At 41.7% G+C, this 16,563-nt stretch overlaps 1 protein-coding gene across 1 annotated transcript in view; it reads left to right on the top strand.

Moving 5' to 3' along the window:
• Window positions 1-1,647, top strand: part of vash2 (vasohibin 2) — a 170,552-nt gene extending 168,905 nt beyond the window's left edge. The window contains exon 8 of the mRNA XM_060831477.1: window positions 1,159-1,647. The gene's annotated coding sequence lies outside the window, so the exon portion shown is untranslated. The remainder of the gene's footprint in view (window positions 1-1,158) is intronic.
• The last annotated feature ends 14,916 nt before the right edge of the window (window positions 1,648-16,563 follow it).

The raw sequence follows: 16,563 nt of genomic DNA, 5'->3' as shown, positions 1-16,563 counted from the left end.
TGCTGCCTGACCTGCTGCGCTTTTCCAGCAACACATTTTCAGCTCCATATTATCATAAACTGCCATTGCCATTCTTTGTGCATTCACTACTTGTGATTTGAAAGTTTGTATTGAAGTATTCCCTAGAATCCAGCTTGGGTGATTAGTGTGTTATTTCATCTGAAAGTTCAACAAAACCCCTATTGGACTAGTCATGTTTGGATACTATTGGGAATCCAGGAATATACTGTACGGTTAGAGCAGAATGGCAAAGCAGGCTTGAGGAGTCATTTGGCCTACTCCTGAAACTGAGGAAGCTTAGAAACATGTTGAAGGGATATGGTGAAAGACAGGTGAAAATAGTGAGGGTCCAAAATGCCAATCATTTTCAATATTTGCCTTTATAAATGGTCATTAGTCTTTCCAAGTTGAAGAAACCTGAGGGTATTTTTGTGTTATAACTTCACCATTCAAAATTGTAAGGCCTGTGGGAAGGTTGGTGGTAAAGGATACAAAGCATCTTCTATGCATTGCTGCCTTAAGAAGCTGTGTGTTCTTACTAGCAGCTCAGAATAAAGGTGTATGTGTATGTGTAAATACTTCTCAGTTATGAAAGAGGACCCCACAGTGCAAGTTACACCAGCAGCCATGATTTGCCCGTGTGTGTGAAAATGAGGCCATGGTGTATTTTATGCACAGTAACTTTCTCTGTATAACCTGGCCGTTGGAACCCATACCGTTTGTTCACTTCTCAGTATTCAACATTGTTCTCATATCCCATAAAACAGTGACTCCAATTTAAAGCTCAAAACTATTTTATTAATACATGCCTTTTCCTTTAAGATATCTTTTAAACATCAATATGAAAAACCCTTTAGAAAAGATCGAATATCAAGGAGAAAGTAAGTTGAATTATGCAGCCTTGGGTATGATTATGGTTATATTACGGAATTAACAATTCAGAAAGCGTGAGTTCAAATATTACCTTTGTAGTTGAATCCTGTTTTAAAAGAAAGATGGTATAAGTTTTCTTTTAAAATATGAGGTAACCATAAAGCTACCTGTTGTAAAAGCTGAACTGCTTCACTAATGTGCTTTAGGGAAAAAAGATACCTAACCTTAAATGGTCTGACCTATATATAAGTCAAGTTCCACATCTATATGCTTGTCACTTAACAGCCCTTTGAAGTTGCCTAGTGAGCCATTCATCTGTAACAAATCATGGACTGCAGCCACTCAAGAAGAAGGCACACCACCATCTTATCAGGATATGTAAGAAATGCCAGTCATGCCAGCAATGCCCAAGCCTGAGAATGAATTTTAAAAAGTATTTATCGTTTTAAGAGATATGTTTTATAAAAGTGATGTTAATCATGAAGGACAGCAATGTTTCCTCAATGAATTTTTAAGAATAGCATTTAATGTTTGACAACTCTTTGATCTTCCACTTCTTCAGTGTTGATAAAGGTGATTTTAAAAAGCATGTTGCTTTACCCTGATCAAAAGCTGCTTTGCAGTAGTAAATAAATGGGGCAGCATTAGAATTACTGCACTGAGGCCAGTGTCAAAAATGTGAGAACAAACTGTGACACACAAGCTCCTCTGAATTTTTTAAACATTTTTTTGAATGCGAATTTTTTTATTACTTAATATATTGTGCTTGAAACCTTTGGCCATGAATTGATTTGTTACAAAGTAATTGTTAACTGACCTTGGCTAAAATATTTCTATTTATTACACTTGTGAACTGCGTTTTTAATGAATATAAGAATCAATGTTGTTTCAGACTTGCATGTTTTGATGATGAAAAATGTGTACCTTTTCCACCATGCATGACATGTTTTAATAAAGTTATAAAAGTCAAATTTGTCCTGTATGTGGTGGTATTTGGAAATTTACCTCATAACAAACATGCTGGGTGGAGACATCCCCTCCATAATGCTTACTCTAAGGAATGAAAGTTAGCACATCTGCACACTTTCAGCGAAAGTGAGTAATTGATCTCCAATACTGTTGTTCACGGATATGCAATATCCTGGAGTCCATCTCCTGTGGGAGTTTTGATAGTTATTATGGCCCTTATGCAGCTTAAAAATTACATGCTTTGCTGTAATTTGCCAACTCTGTTGAAGAAACACATGCCATTCCTGCAAAACCATGAAGATATTACACAATGTGTTCAATGTGACTGTGAAGATGGGTCTCAACCAGTTGATTGGCATCTGGACATCAGCAGGAATGACAGAATGCCATGGAGGCATCTTCAGTGATAGCCATGTTAATGATAGTGGTCTAACAATCAATTGCTTGTCCGCGATTAACTCCGTGAGTATCTTTATATAAACATAAAATATGAGAAAACATAGAAAGCAAATGTTGCAGCAAGTCAGCAAACCCAAAGAAGACAACTTGCCAGGAAACGTTGCAACATCGCAAACACAAAACAGAGTCATTAAAGGTGAATTCCCTTAAAGGCAAGGTAAACATACTGTGACAACACAATGGTGTATTTAAGAGGTGTATTTTGACCTTTATTTTATAAAGAGAGGTTGAGAACAGAGGTGGAAAGCAGTCTGTTCCAAGCCAGTAAGTAAACAGCTTGTGAGGCCTTGTTTTTTTTTAAAGTTTGAACAATAGAAGCAGCATGAAGGGGTGGGGTCAAGCTCCCCTAGAACCAGAGTTTCAGTTTAACTTTCAGGAGCTGTTGTAGTTTGGAAACTGCTTTACATCTCTCCCTGCTACAGCAAAACACTTCGGTTCTCTCTCTCTCTCTCTCGATATTCTTTCTTCCTGTGCTGGAAAATTGTACGTGTGATAATCTATTTGTTTAGTAGTTAAATAACCTATTTGATCAATTTGCTGTTTGGTAGTTAAATAACCTCTATTCTATTAAGTTTCCCAAAGAGTTAAATTATTCCACTTCTTCTTTCTTTTGTTTGTAATTTAACTATAGTGTAAGAATAAAGACTGAATTGCCTTGTGCCTGGTAGTTTGACCAACTGAATTGCATCCAGAACACAACACTTGGCACTTGTTTTTAAAATAAGAAAAAATTGGGGTCTAGGCTATCTTCTTAATATATTTGAAGGAAGTTTGGTCTAGTCCATAACAATACAAATCTCCCTCTTTCCAAGGAAGTTTAACTATTTACAATAAGAGACCATATAAGGCTCAATAATATATGAGTAAATTGCTGATTTGTCCAGGTCATGTAATAGTGATTTTGGAGGACTTTATTTCACGGACTGCAGTTGCTGTTCCAGAATTACTGTATCCTAATACACTATAGCTAGGCTTGGTTCTAGACTGATCTCATTCCTCAACCTGTGTCAAGTAGTTCAAATGTTCTTGGTCTTTATTGTTCTGTTCCATAAGAGTTTCTAATTCAATCAAACTGTCTTCTGTGGGTCTAGTATAATTTCTCATTCACCTCCTTTAACAATCAAGTCTCTCCAATGTTTTTTCCTTTGTGTTTTCTTGAAAGCCTGGACCTCTTCAGTGGTTATTTGGTTTCCTCTATGTCCTGCTTAAGCTCCTTCACTAGAATGTCATTGTTGGCCTTGATTTCTTCAAGTACTGTCTCATGAGTGATTTGCAGCTCCTTATGTGTGCTGTGTATCTCCAACTGATTTTGCAGGTCTGAGATTTTCTCTAGCATTGGTTTAAACTTGTCCCAGTATTTCTGTCACTACTTGTGCTGAGTCTGATGTTTTACCTGCAAGTTGCCCCAGATCACCCTATAGACTGGTGATACAGAGCTTACAGATCGTCATATTTTCTGGGTTTTTTTCTATTCCAGCCCTTTACTCATTGTTAGTTGAGCAGAGGTGACCTCTAAAGAGTTTGCCATCTCAGGGATGGTGTCCTCAAGTTTGGATTTGTCCTGAGTTTTATTTTCTCTTGAACTTCCATTTTCCTCTCCATGGCAGAGAGGTGAGATCTTAGCTCCACGAATTCAGAAGAAAATGAAATGTTTATTTTGTCTTCAATTCTGTGAGTGTTCATTGAACAGTCTGCTGCAGTTCCTATAGTATCTGTGAAGTTTGACTGATTCCATGGATTGTGATTCATCGCATGCTGATAAACCTGCAGTTGCTGGTCCCACAGTGTCTGTGATGTAGAACATCTGCAATGTTCAGGAAAATTGGTTGTACTTCCACTTCAACATATTGATCCTGGAACTGTGAAATGCTGAACTTTACATTCATTGGCTTTGTCATGGCTTCGAGGAGAAAGTGAGGACTGCAGATGCTGGAGATCAGAGCTGAAAATGTGTTGCTGGAAAAGCGCAGCAGGTCAGGCAGCATCCAAGGAACAGGAGATTTGACGTTTCGGGCATAAGCCCTTCTTCAGGAATGAGGAAAGTGTGTAAATGAAGGGCTTTTACACACTTTCCTTGGATGCTGCCTGACCTGCTGTGCTTTTCCAGCAACACATTTTCAGCTTTGTCATGGCTTCCCATGACTACACGTACATATTTCTTAGAATTTGCATGAGTTGGATATTGTTGCTTGTACACTGTCAACAGTAGTAATAATGCTAAAGTGCACCACCTGCAGATTAACTTGCTTGCTGACTGTTCAAATACGATCAGTCTCATCACTACAATCTTGTGCCACCAATATTCACAATGTCATATTAGTGATAATGGTCTAATAATCAATCACTCAGCAGAGAATGATTGACTCTGTGGATTAATTTATTTAAAACAGCAAAACAGATTTTAAATTATAAAGCAGACATTACAGCGAGCTAATTAATTTCCAAAGCAGCCTAAGAAACATGAAGACAACATTTCTTTGTACACAACAAATGGAGTCCTTAAAAGCGAATTCTCTTAAAGGCAAATTATGCATTAAACATGAAAATGGCTGCAAGTGAAGCATCAGAAACATCAATGTGTAAGGGCATATGTCCTGCTTCAAGATACATCCTCTTTGTGAATTACTGTCCACATGTAAATCTAAACTTTCCATTGAACAGCTCAGTCCATTTGTTGATTCTTCTTTAACCTTGTTCATAATATGGTGGACTACCCCTTCTCCCCATTCCTTCCTCACTTCTAATTGGGGTTCACTTAGAGTGGGGATGGGATGTCCTTTTTGTCCATGCATTTCTACTGCTATTTCCAATTTATCTTCCTCTGGTCTGTAAGCAGAAGGTTGAGTAGGTAACATCATGTTGCCAGTTCCCCCAATCAGGTGCACGCTTACCTTTCAGAGGATCAGGTTTACGTAGAGCCCTTAGGTGCCATGAAAGCACTTTGGTGAGAGCACATTATACAGAACAAATTCTAGAGCAAAGACTTTATCTCATGGGGAACATTGGTGTCAGCGACCTGTTCAAGAGTCCTAGTACAACAACTGGTCCTTTCATTAGCTCGAGACATTCAGGTTCCCAGGTTGGTCGTGGGGGTGAGGTAAGGTTTGGGCTGCTCTGATGTTGGGGTCTTGGTCTCTTGCTATTGTGGCAGTGGGAATGGAGGGCAGTTATATCGAGGATGTCCTAGCCTTAGATTACATGCACCAAATAGCCTCATATCTGCACCTCCAAGGGGCTCGCATGCTCTAAAACAATTCTGTCATATCATTCCATGGTCCAGCTCGATCATCTAAGTTGACCTCTCTCCACTGCTGACTCTTTTTCTTTAAACAGGTAAGCATGACATACTGGGTTGAAGACAAGGATATAGTGAAGACTGCAAATGCTGGAGATCAGAGTCAAAAAGTGTGGTGCAGGAGAAACACAGCTAGTCAGGCAGCATCCAAGGAGCAGGAGAATTGACGTTTCAAGCATAAACTCTTCATCAGGAAGAGCTTATGCTCAAAACGTTGACTCTCTTGCTCCTTGGGTTGAAGATGATGCCAGAATTAACATGTGAAGGGTTAAATTTACCCCCTGCCTCTGAGCATATAGCTTTTTCTCTCTTTATCATTTCTGCTTGGCACCTCCACTTCTTGCTCACAGTGATACAGTCGGTTCGACCTCCATGTCAACCTAAGGTTGATATTTGTAATTTCTTCCCATGGGGTCCCTGGACAAAACCCATCAATTTGGTTTGATGCAAACTAACTGACGTTTCTGCAGCCCTTTCCCCAAAGATCCTTTTCCTTGCTACTCCTCCCTCCGTTTCCCTCACAACCATGGTTTCTCAACACTGTACATCAGGAATATTACTTCAGCCCCCTGTTTCACATCTCAGTTTCTGCTCCCACCAAAGATTTTATTTTGGTCTCATTGCACATTTGCCCTCCCACCTTATCTGCATGTATTGCTCCTCTTTCCCAAATTCTAGCTTATCTATGTGGGAGAGAAACATGTTCTAGGTCTGCGCTTACCTCTTTCCTAAATTCCCTTTGGTATTTCATTCACTCCTAAGGATCATCCCCTTGGGCATTCTCCAGATTTCCATCATATTTCTCCATTGTTCTCAGTAAATGTAATTGAACACCATGATGTATGTTGTTTAGAACAACTGGTTTCAATCCAATTAACAATTGCATTCCATTTTGGTTCGTCACTCTCAAAGTATTTGGATGCTGGTCAGTCACATGTTCTCTTGCAGCAAAGTGTTTCAGCCCCCACATATCCTTTAGGTAGAGTAATCAGCCTTTCATGTCAAACAGCTATCTTCACCATGACATTTTACTGAGGGTATGAGTGCAACAAATCAGTTCTCCCCATCTCCTTTCTACTTCTCTAGCTGGCTCCAGTAGATCTTTACCCATGTGCAAGTAAACCTGGTCATTATTATCAGGTAGGGTGTTCACCATCTTGGCTGCAGCCCTCTCTTAGTGGCTGGTCTTCACTATCACCAGATCTTTTACGTAAATGTCTCCCTACAGAAGTTCCTGGCTTTTTCTAGATCATGGATCAGTTGTTCATCTGCGCAGTCTACCACATATTGTGGAGCTGAGTACATGTCTCACATACAGACCGCCACACTTTGTTCTGAGTGGAACTTATGTCTCTGTTCCCCATGCCCCAGTAATCCCATCTCATGACAATTTCATGGCTATCCATGTCATTAATTTGAACCAAGCTGTATTCAGTCTCTTCGCTCTTTTCATGCACCTGCACATAAGTCCCATTTTCCATTATGGTCATAGAGTCAAAGAGATGTACAGCATGGAAACAGACCCTTCGGTCCAACCCGTCCATGCCGACCTGATATCCCAACCCAATCTAGTCCCACCTGCCAGCACCCGGCCCATGTCCCTCCAAACCCTTCCTGTTCAAAAACCCATCCAAATGCCTCTTAATTGTTGCAATTATACCAGCCTCCACCACATCCTCTGGCAGCTCATTCCATACATGTACCACCCTCTGCGTGAAAAAGTTGCCCCTTAAGTCTCTTTTATATCTTTCCCCTCTCACCCTAAACCTATGCCCTCTAGTTCTGGACTCACAACCCCAGGGAAAAGACTTTGTCTATTTATCCTATCCATGTCCCTCCATAAGGTCACCCCTCAGCCTCTGATGGTCCAGGAAAACAGCCCCAGCCTGTTCAGCCTCTCCCTGTAGCTCAAATCCTCCAACCCTGGCAACATCCTTGTAAATCTTTTCTGAACCCTTTCAAGTTTCACAACATCTTTCCGATAGGAAGGAGACCAGAATTGCATGCAATATTCCAAAAGTGACCTAACCAATGTCCTGTATAGCTGCAACATGACCTCCCAACTCCTGTACTCAATACTCTGACAAATAAAGGAAAGCATACGAACCGCCTTCTTCACTATCCTATCTATCTGCGACTCCACTTTCAAGGAGCTATGAACCTGCACTCCAAGGTCTCTTTGTTCAGCAACACTCCCTAGGACCTTACCATTAAGTGTATAAGTCCTGCTAAGATTTACTTTCCCAAAATGCAGCACCTTGCATTTATCTGAATTAAATTCCAACTGCCACTTCTCAGCCCATTGGCCCATCTGGTCCATATCCTGTTGTAATCTGAGGTAACCCTCTTCGCTGTCTACTACACCTCCAATTTTGGTGTCGTCTGCAAACTTACTAACTGTACCTCTTATGCTCGCATCCAAATCATTTATGTAAATGACAAAAAGTAGAGGACCCATCCTTGTGGCACTCCACTGGCCACAGACCTCCAATCTGAAAAACAACCCTCCACCAATACCCTCTGTCTTCTACCTTTGAGCCAGTTCTGTATCCAAATGGCTAGTTCTCCCTGTATTCCATGAGATCTAACCTTGCTAATTAGTCTCCCGTGGGGAACCTTGTCGAAAGCCTTATTGAAGTCCATATAGATCTCATCTACTGCTCTGCCCTCATCAATCTTCTTTGTTACTTCTTCAAAAAACTCAATCAAATTTGTGAGACATGATTTCCCATGCACAAAGTCATGTTGACTATCCCAAATCAGTCCTTGCCTTTCAAATAGATGTACATTCTGTCCCTCAGGATTCCCTCCAACAACTTGCCCACCACCGAGGTCAGGCTCACCAGTGTATAGTTCCCTAGCTTGTCTTTACTGCCCTTCTTAAACAGTGGCACTACGTTTGCCAACCTCCAGTCTTCCGGCACCTCACCTGTGACTATCGATGATACAAATATCTTAGAAGAGCATGTGCTCTTAATAGAAAAAGAGAAATCAATTCTGACAGAGTCAGCAGCAAACTGCTTTAAACCCAGAATACAGAACAGACCATTCAGGGTTAACATATTTTTATGTAACATATACACTGGCCTGCAACCCACAAACGACCAGAGCTGCACGTCCAGCCTGACTCTCCCTCTCTCATTCCAAAACAGAACAAAGACATTGTTTTTGACAATGTTACAGTTTAAGCAGCAACCATTCACAATCAGCCCTAAACAAGTATTTACAGAGCACTGAGCCCTTTCCTTTCTGCAATAGATTTTGCCAGTTTCCAAGCACACAAGGAGACTAAACATTGACATAGGCTCACACACACAAACTCAGCATTCTAGGCTGCTGTGGTACTTCAAAGGTAATTTTTTTCACCTTTCCTTGAAATCTATCCAAGCTTGTTTTTGCCTCCCAGACATTTTTTCTCTTTTCCAGTTTGATCACCCCGGGTTCCACCACCTTTAACCTATTGTGTTGATCTCTTATCTGCCTGAAATGTTGTTATTGACCTCTTGGGCCCTCAATAAAAATATCGCCTCCAAACCTGTCACTATTCTCAGCAACCACCATCTAATGTGGCTTCACCTTATCACTTCAGCCATTTACTTACCTCTGCCTATGGTTACCCTTGACCTCGCTCCCAATCTACTTGTTGGTATCATGGTGCCCGCATTTCCAGGTTTTTTTATCTGCATCTCTCCAAATCATATCAACTGGTTGTTGTCGTTTGGCTACTGCCATTACCTTGTGGCAAGTTTCTCGTAGGGGCTTATTGTTTTCTACTTGCTGCTTGTGCAGGTGGCAAAAGGTCAAACTGCCCTGTTGGTTTGATCTTTTTTTGGTCCCAAGACCCACTGAGCAGACTCCAACCATCCTTCCTCATCTGTTCTACCAACCCCTACTGCTTCCCATACACACACAAAGCAACATGAAGTCCACCAAACCATATGATCCCTCTGAGCATCCCCAGCCATTATGCGCAAGCCCTCTCCAGGTGAAAGCTTACTGTTTGCTCTCTTTCCCCTACCTTCTACTGAGCTATCCTCAGCAGTTCTTTATCCACAAGTGGATTCTGCCCACTACAGCAGGATGATATGTGCTGGGAGGAATAACGCAATCTGGACATACAAAGTTTTTTTTATCAGTCTCTTTTATTCAAATGTACACAGGGGAGCCCAAGGACAGAGCAACGTCTCTCTTCTGACTCCCAGAACAATGGTTACAGAATATTTTAGGGTGTCAAGGTACAGTGTTCACAGGATCCACCAATTACACAAGAGGTTACATCAAAATTTGTACAACACAATTGATTCAATATTTTTTACTGGTCAGAGACCACTCAGACTTTGTTTTATTTTCTGCTTGCTTGTTGAGTCTGTCTGCCAGCATTCACCTACTCCCTGTGCAATCTGTCCACATTAATCCTTTCAAAAGGAAGGGGTGAGAGCAGGTGTGGAAAATGGAACGACCATTATCACAGACCACACCACCCTCAGTGGTTGAAATATTCAATTAAGGGAAAAGTAAGGCACATTGAAAGCATTGGTATGAAAGGTAGGATTTATCAGAGCAGATAATATGGAGATGAAGGAACTAGGAGAATGGAATCAAATCCAAAAATAGAAGCAGGTTAAGGGAGCAAATGTAGTCAAGTTTGCTGTGGGAGTTAGTGGGCCTGTCACAGATGTTGGCTGATAATATAAATATACAGGTCAAGGAAGGTAAGGCAAGAACTGAAGGTGAAGCATGTAAACTTAATAGCCAGAATCTTACAGCTCACCAAACCCCAAACCTGGGGCAGATGGTAGGTGGGGGGAGGACTGTTAAATTGGTTTCAGGCCAATGGTACTGCCACTGCCCTTGTAATAATTTGACCCAAGGGTTGCTCTCCAGCTGCATGGCTCAATTAAGGCCCATAAGCTGACAGCTGACCAGACCACCCAGTAAAGCCTTCCAAGTTTTGATGTCAATTTGGAGGAATATTTCCCTGATGAGTATACTATGCCTATTTCACAGCCCTCAGTATTTTATTGTCATGTCCATTTACCCCTCACCACGGCCAGTGAGATTCCACCCCTATCTCACAGTTCAACTCTGCTACTTCCTTATGGGAGGCTTTGCAGTTTCAGGAGTGGCAACTGCTCCCAGTGCTTCTGCAGGGGTATGGGAGTTATCATACCCCTGGCCAGTATCTCAGTTGGCCAGCAATCCTCTGAGATGGGACGTCCTGCCTCAAAGGTCTAAATGCGAGCTGGCCAGGCAGAGATGGGCAAATCCTTAATACTTAATGTTGGCCCAACTCAGCCCGTGCAATGTCTGAACCATGAAAATCAGCGAAGGCCGGAGATTGAAAGCAACGTTGATGAATTTTCTGGCGTGGGATGAGAACAGGAAACAACACCAATTCAGTCACCAATGTCCTGGGAAAAGAAATGAGGAAGTGACTTTACTAGGCCAAAGGTGAGAATGTTCCGCATTTTTCACAAAAAGGCTTGCATGGCAAGAATCCACATGATCCACATCCCTTAGCAACGCTTTTATTTTGGAAGAATTGATTGGAGTTAACGGACAAAATGCTCAAAATGAGAAATCTCAGATATTTTTCATCCACCAAATCACAAGATGTCATTATTTGGTAGATTGACTTGACACAAACATTACTGTTGATTGTTTGTAAACTGCTTGTTCTTTATTTATGTCATATTTTGATGTCTGTCTCAGCACATTTCACACATTCCTTTTACAGTGCAAGTATTCACCCACCTCCATACCTTAGGGATTAGCTGAAATTGTAGCCAAGAATTTCAACTGAGTGTGCTTTACTAAGCTATATAAGTGTGCAGTGATCAACTATCAAAGCTACCTGAGATTATGACTCTTACACTTTAAATGAATGAAGCATGTCACAAGAATGTACTTTTAAGATTCCGTTAGCTCGTATGAGGTTAGAGAGTTTTCCTGTGATAATTCAAACTATGGTGCCACTTAAAACCAGTCTGAAATTAGAGATTTTAAACTTAAATTGCCACAGTGTCTGAAAACCAATCCATTACAGTTCCTTTTCTTTTTCATCTTCTGAATGATTTTTTTTTGTGTTCAATAAAGAGAAAGGCAGATGTGGTGGGAAATGGAACAACTTGGCATTACTCTCCCTTCATGCCAATAGGAATATTGGCTGATGTAGTTTCCTCAGTTCTGACTCAAAAATGTACCTCAACCTTCAGATTCAACTGAAGACGATATTTCTATGGTCCCAATTTAAATTTGTTACATTTCCTACAACAGCCATCTGTAATTAGTTGACCAAATAGAACTTTGAGTTAACACTGAATTAGGCTCCTAATACACAAAATCAAGAATTTTAGACAGTGTCAGATTGCCACTGAAAACCAGACATAATGCACATCTAGGGAGATAAACTATAAAAAAAGAGCAAAATGGCAGCGATGCAGATGTTAGCTTTGAAGGGAGTGAGGAAGACAGAGACCACAGGTGAAATTCAGTATAGACAATGAGGGTTCAACTCATTAGTGGGAAGACATTTGAGAGCCCAATGTTGCTTTTTTTCTTAACATTATGTTAAGTGCCACATCATTGGGCAGCTGTCTGCAGATGTTGTGGGCGGCACAGTGGCACACTGGTTAGCACTGCTGCCTCACAGCGCCAGAGACCCGGGTTCAATTCCAGCCTTAGGCGACTGACTGTGTGGAGTTTGCACATTCTCCCCGTGTCTGCGTGGGTTTCCTCCGGGTGCTCCGGTTTCCTCCCACAGTCCAAAAAATGTGCAGGTGAAGTGAATTGGCCACGCTAAATTTCCCGTAGTGTTAGGTGTAGGGGAATGGGTCTGGGTGGTTGCTCTTTGGTGGGTCGGTGTGGACTTGTTGGGCCGAAGGGCCTGTTTCCACACTGTATGTAATCTAATCTAAAAAACCAACAGCCAAGCAAAGAGTGGCAACTCTTCATTGCTCAGCAGTGCCATCGGGGAGGCAGTGGCTAGTGTCAGTAATGCAGTCAACAGTGAGAGATGGTGAAAGTGGTATAAGCAGGTGGGAGTAAAGGGAAGCGTGGCATTCACAGTACCACCACCAAAACCACCACTAAGTAGACGCATTAAATTCAGACCCAAAGGCGGCATTTAATATAGGCAATAGGACTCTCATCCTTCAGAAAGAGCTCTGCATTGTTTTTTTCAGAAAGAATTACGAAATTAAGTTCAAACCAGACAGTGACATTCCTTCCCTGGGATCAAGACCCTGTATGAAACAGTTGTAAGATCAGCATTTGTTTCACTTCCACCTTCTGCTCATTTTCTTGAATCTCCAAAATTGAATGGAACTAGATTTTTTTGGAAATGTATTTCTGCTGTTACTGTCAAAGCCACCAGAAATAACTGATACTCATTGATGTGACTCTAATCACAACATTTTTGACTTGTGAATGATTCAAAAAGGAGTTTAAGTTATGGAAAATGCAATGTAATTTAAGACTGTGAAAGAGAGATTAGAATACAAACTGCATAGACCCAGGGTTCACCTCAGGTTTCACATGAACAGTAAGATAGTCATTGCAGGGTAAAACAAAATCACAGGAAGGGAAGCACATTACAGAATGTAACAGCACAGAGATATCCATGAAGTTTATATCTGCAATATCTCTATTTGAGCCATCTAGAATAAATCTATCTAAACATGGATGAACAATTAACTTTTTCTCTGCACCATGGAAAAAGTCCCAGCTGATAAAGTTTCTCTTTGTAATCTTACACCACTGTCCATGGTAACATCTTTGTGAATTCTATTAAATTTTGCATCTGTTTAAACACATGCCTTTATAAAAATGTTGGACTTTGGAGTAAAATGAAAACAGATACATCCATGACAAAGCAGCCTGTTTAATTGACACCACATCCACGAGCATTTATGGCTTCCACCACCAACGCTCAGTAATAGCTACAAGATGCCCTGCAGCGATTCACAAAAGATCCTCAGCACATTCTAACTGCAGGACCACTTCCACCTAGAATGATAAGGATAAAAGATACATGGGAGCACCACCACTTGCAAGTTCCCCACCAACCACACACCATCCTGACTTAGAAGTTCCTTCACTGTTGCTGGGTCAAAATTTGGAATTCCCTTTCTAAGGGCATTATTGGTCAATCCACAGCATATGGCCTGCAGTGTTTCAAGAAAGCAGTTCATTGTCTGAGGAGTGTATCTGAGGAGTAGCAAATGGTGCTGAATATTGTGCAATGATTAGCAAACATCTCCATTATAGACCTTATGAGGGGAGGCGGGGAGTGGTCATTGATGAAGTAGCTGAAGATGATAGGGCCTGGGACACTACCCTGAGGAACTATTGCAGAGAAGTCCTGGAGCTGAGATGACTGACTTCGAAACCCACAACATCCTCCTATGTTCCAGCTTTGATTCTAATCAGCAGAGGGTTTCCCTCCCAATTCCCATCAATTCCAGTTTTGCTAGGGCTCCTTGTTCAAAAGCTGCTTTGGCGTCATGAGCTGTCACTCTCCCCTAACCTCTGGAATTCAGCTGTTTTATCTATGTTTGAAGGCTGTATTGAGGTCAGGAGTTGAGTGGTCCTGGCAGAACCCAGACTGGGCATCACTGAGCAGGTGCTGCTTGATAGCACTGGTGATGGCACCTTCCATCACTTTACTGATGATCAAGAGTAAACTGATAGGGTGGTAATTAGCTGGGTTGGTTTTATCCTGCTTTTTGTGCACATACCTGGAAAATTTTCCCCATTGCCAAATAAATGCCAGTGCTGTGACTGTGCTGGAAGAGCTTAGCTAGGGGAGCAGCAAGTTCTTGAACTCAGGTCTTCAGTACAATTGCCAGAATATTGTCAGACCCACAGCCTTTGCAGTATCTAGTGTGTCCGACCATTTCTTGATATCATGTGGAGTGAATCAAATAGGCTGAAAACTGGCATCTGAATTGCTGGGAACCTCTGAAGAAGTCTGAGATTAATCATTCACTTGGCACTTGGGGAGCATGGATGGCGCTGGCTGGGCAGCCTTTATTGTTCCTCAAATTGTTGCAAATGCTTCCACCTTATCTTTTGCACTGATGTGCTGGGTTCCACCACCATTTACGATTGGGATATTGGTGAGAGTCCTCCTTCAGTGAATTGTTTCATTGTTTACCATCATTCATGACTAGATGTGTCAGGGGCAGTTTCCCTGGAGCATCAGAGGCTGAGAGGTGTCCTGATAGAGGTTTATAAAATCATGAAGGGCATGGACAGGATAAATAGATAAGGTCTTTTTCCTGGGGTGGGGGAGTCCAGAATGAGAGGGCATAGGTTTAGGGTGAGGGGGAAAGATTTGAAAGGGACCTAAGGGGCAACTTTTTCACACAGAGGATGGTGCGTGTATGGAATGGATTGTTAGAGGAAATAGTGGAGAGTGGTACATTTACAACATTTAAAAGGCATCTGGATGGTTATATGAATAGGAAGGGTTTAGAGGGATATAGTCCAAGTGCTGGCAAATGGGACTAGATTAGTTTAGGAAACCTGGTCGCATGGATGAGTTGGGCCGAATGGTCTGTTTCCATGCTGGACATTTCTATGACTATGACTGAAGAGCTCAGATTTGCTCTTTTAGTCCTGAAATCTCTTTGTTCCATCTGTTACTTGCTGCTTATGCTGTTGGACACACAAGCAGCCCTGTTTTGTCACTTCATCAGCTTGACATCTCATTTTTAGGTATGCCCAGTGCTGTTCCTGGCAGGCCCTCCTACATTCTTCATTGAACTAGTGTTGATCCCCTAATGTGATCAGAACATGAAGTTACAGATTGTGTTCGAGTGCACAACACAACTCAATGGAAGATATTCTCAATTTGAAGGCATAGTGACCTCGTCAGAGGACTGTGCAATAGTCACTCTTACTGATACTGTCATGTTCAGGTGCATCTGCAGCCAGCAGATTGGTCAGAATGAAATCAGGTATGTTTCCCTCTTGTTGGTTCCCTCACTTCCTGCTGCAGACTCATTTCGGCAGCAATGTCATCAAGATTTAACTAGCTCAATCAGTAGTGCTACATTGAAGCCCCCCACCCAGAGTACATTGCTCCCCTCAGTGTTTCCTCCAAGTGTTATTCAGCATGGAGAAGCATTGATTCATCAACTAAGGAGAAAGTGTGGGTGAGACATTCCATTGCGAGGTAATCAGCCAGAAGATCCCTTATCCATTAAAAAAAAAGTGTGGATGCTGGAAATCAGAAACAAAAACAGACATTGCTGCCAAAAGCCAGAACGGTTCTGAAAAAGTGTTACTGGATCAGAAATGTTGACTTTTCTTTCCTCTCCACATAATCTGCCAAGCCTGCTGAGTTTTCCCAGCAATTTGTGTATTTGTTTCGGATTCCTTACTCTGGTTTGACCTGCTATCAATGCACTTCATGGTGTCCGGAGTCAATGTTGAGGATCCCAGGACAACCCCGTCATGACTGTACGCCACTGTGCTGTCAACTCAGCGGTTCTGTCCTACCAGTGGGTCAGGACATACCCAACAATGGTGATACCAGTGGCTAGGGCATTGTTTGTAAGGAATGATCTTTTTTATGCATATAATCATACCAGGGTGTTGCTTGACTCACTTGTGAGACTACTCTCTCAACTTTGGCACAAAAATCTTAGATGTTAGTAAGCAGAACTTTGCAGGGTCGATAGTACAGTGTTTTCCATTGTCATTTCCAATGTCTGGGTCAATAACAAATGTTCTGCCTTGTTTCATTCTTCTTTGGGATGTTCTAGCAATTACAAAGTCATAGGATCATATAGTACAGTCCAATTCATCTGCAGCAACCAATCATCCCAATCTGACCTAGTTCCATTTGCCAGCATAAGGGCCATATCCTCTAAACCATTCCTAATCATATACCAATCCAGGTGCCTTTTAAATTGTACCTACCTCCACCACGTCCCCTGGCTGCTCATTCCATATGTGTA

Source organism: Hemiscyllium ocellatum, chromosome 10 (genome assembly GCF_020745735.1).
Source record: "Hemiscyllium ocellatum isolate sHemOce1 chromosome 10, sHemOce1.pat.X.cur, whole genome shotgun sequence".
NCBI lineage: Eukaryota > Metazoa > Chordata > Chondrichthyes > Orectolobiformes > Hemiscylliidae > Hemiscyllium > Hemiscyllium ocellatum.
The sequence above is the reverse complement of the archived record's forward strand: the minus strand, read 5'-3'. Positions and strand labels throughout refer to the sequence as shown.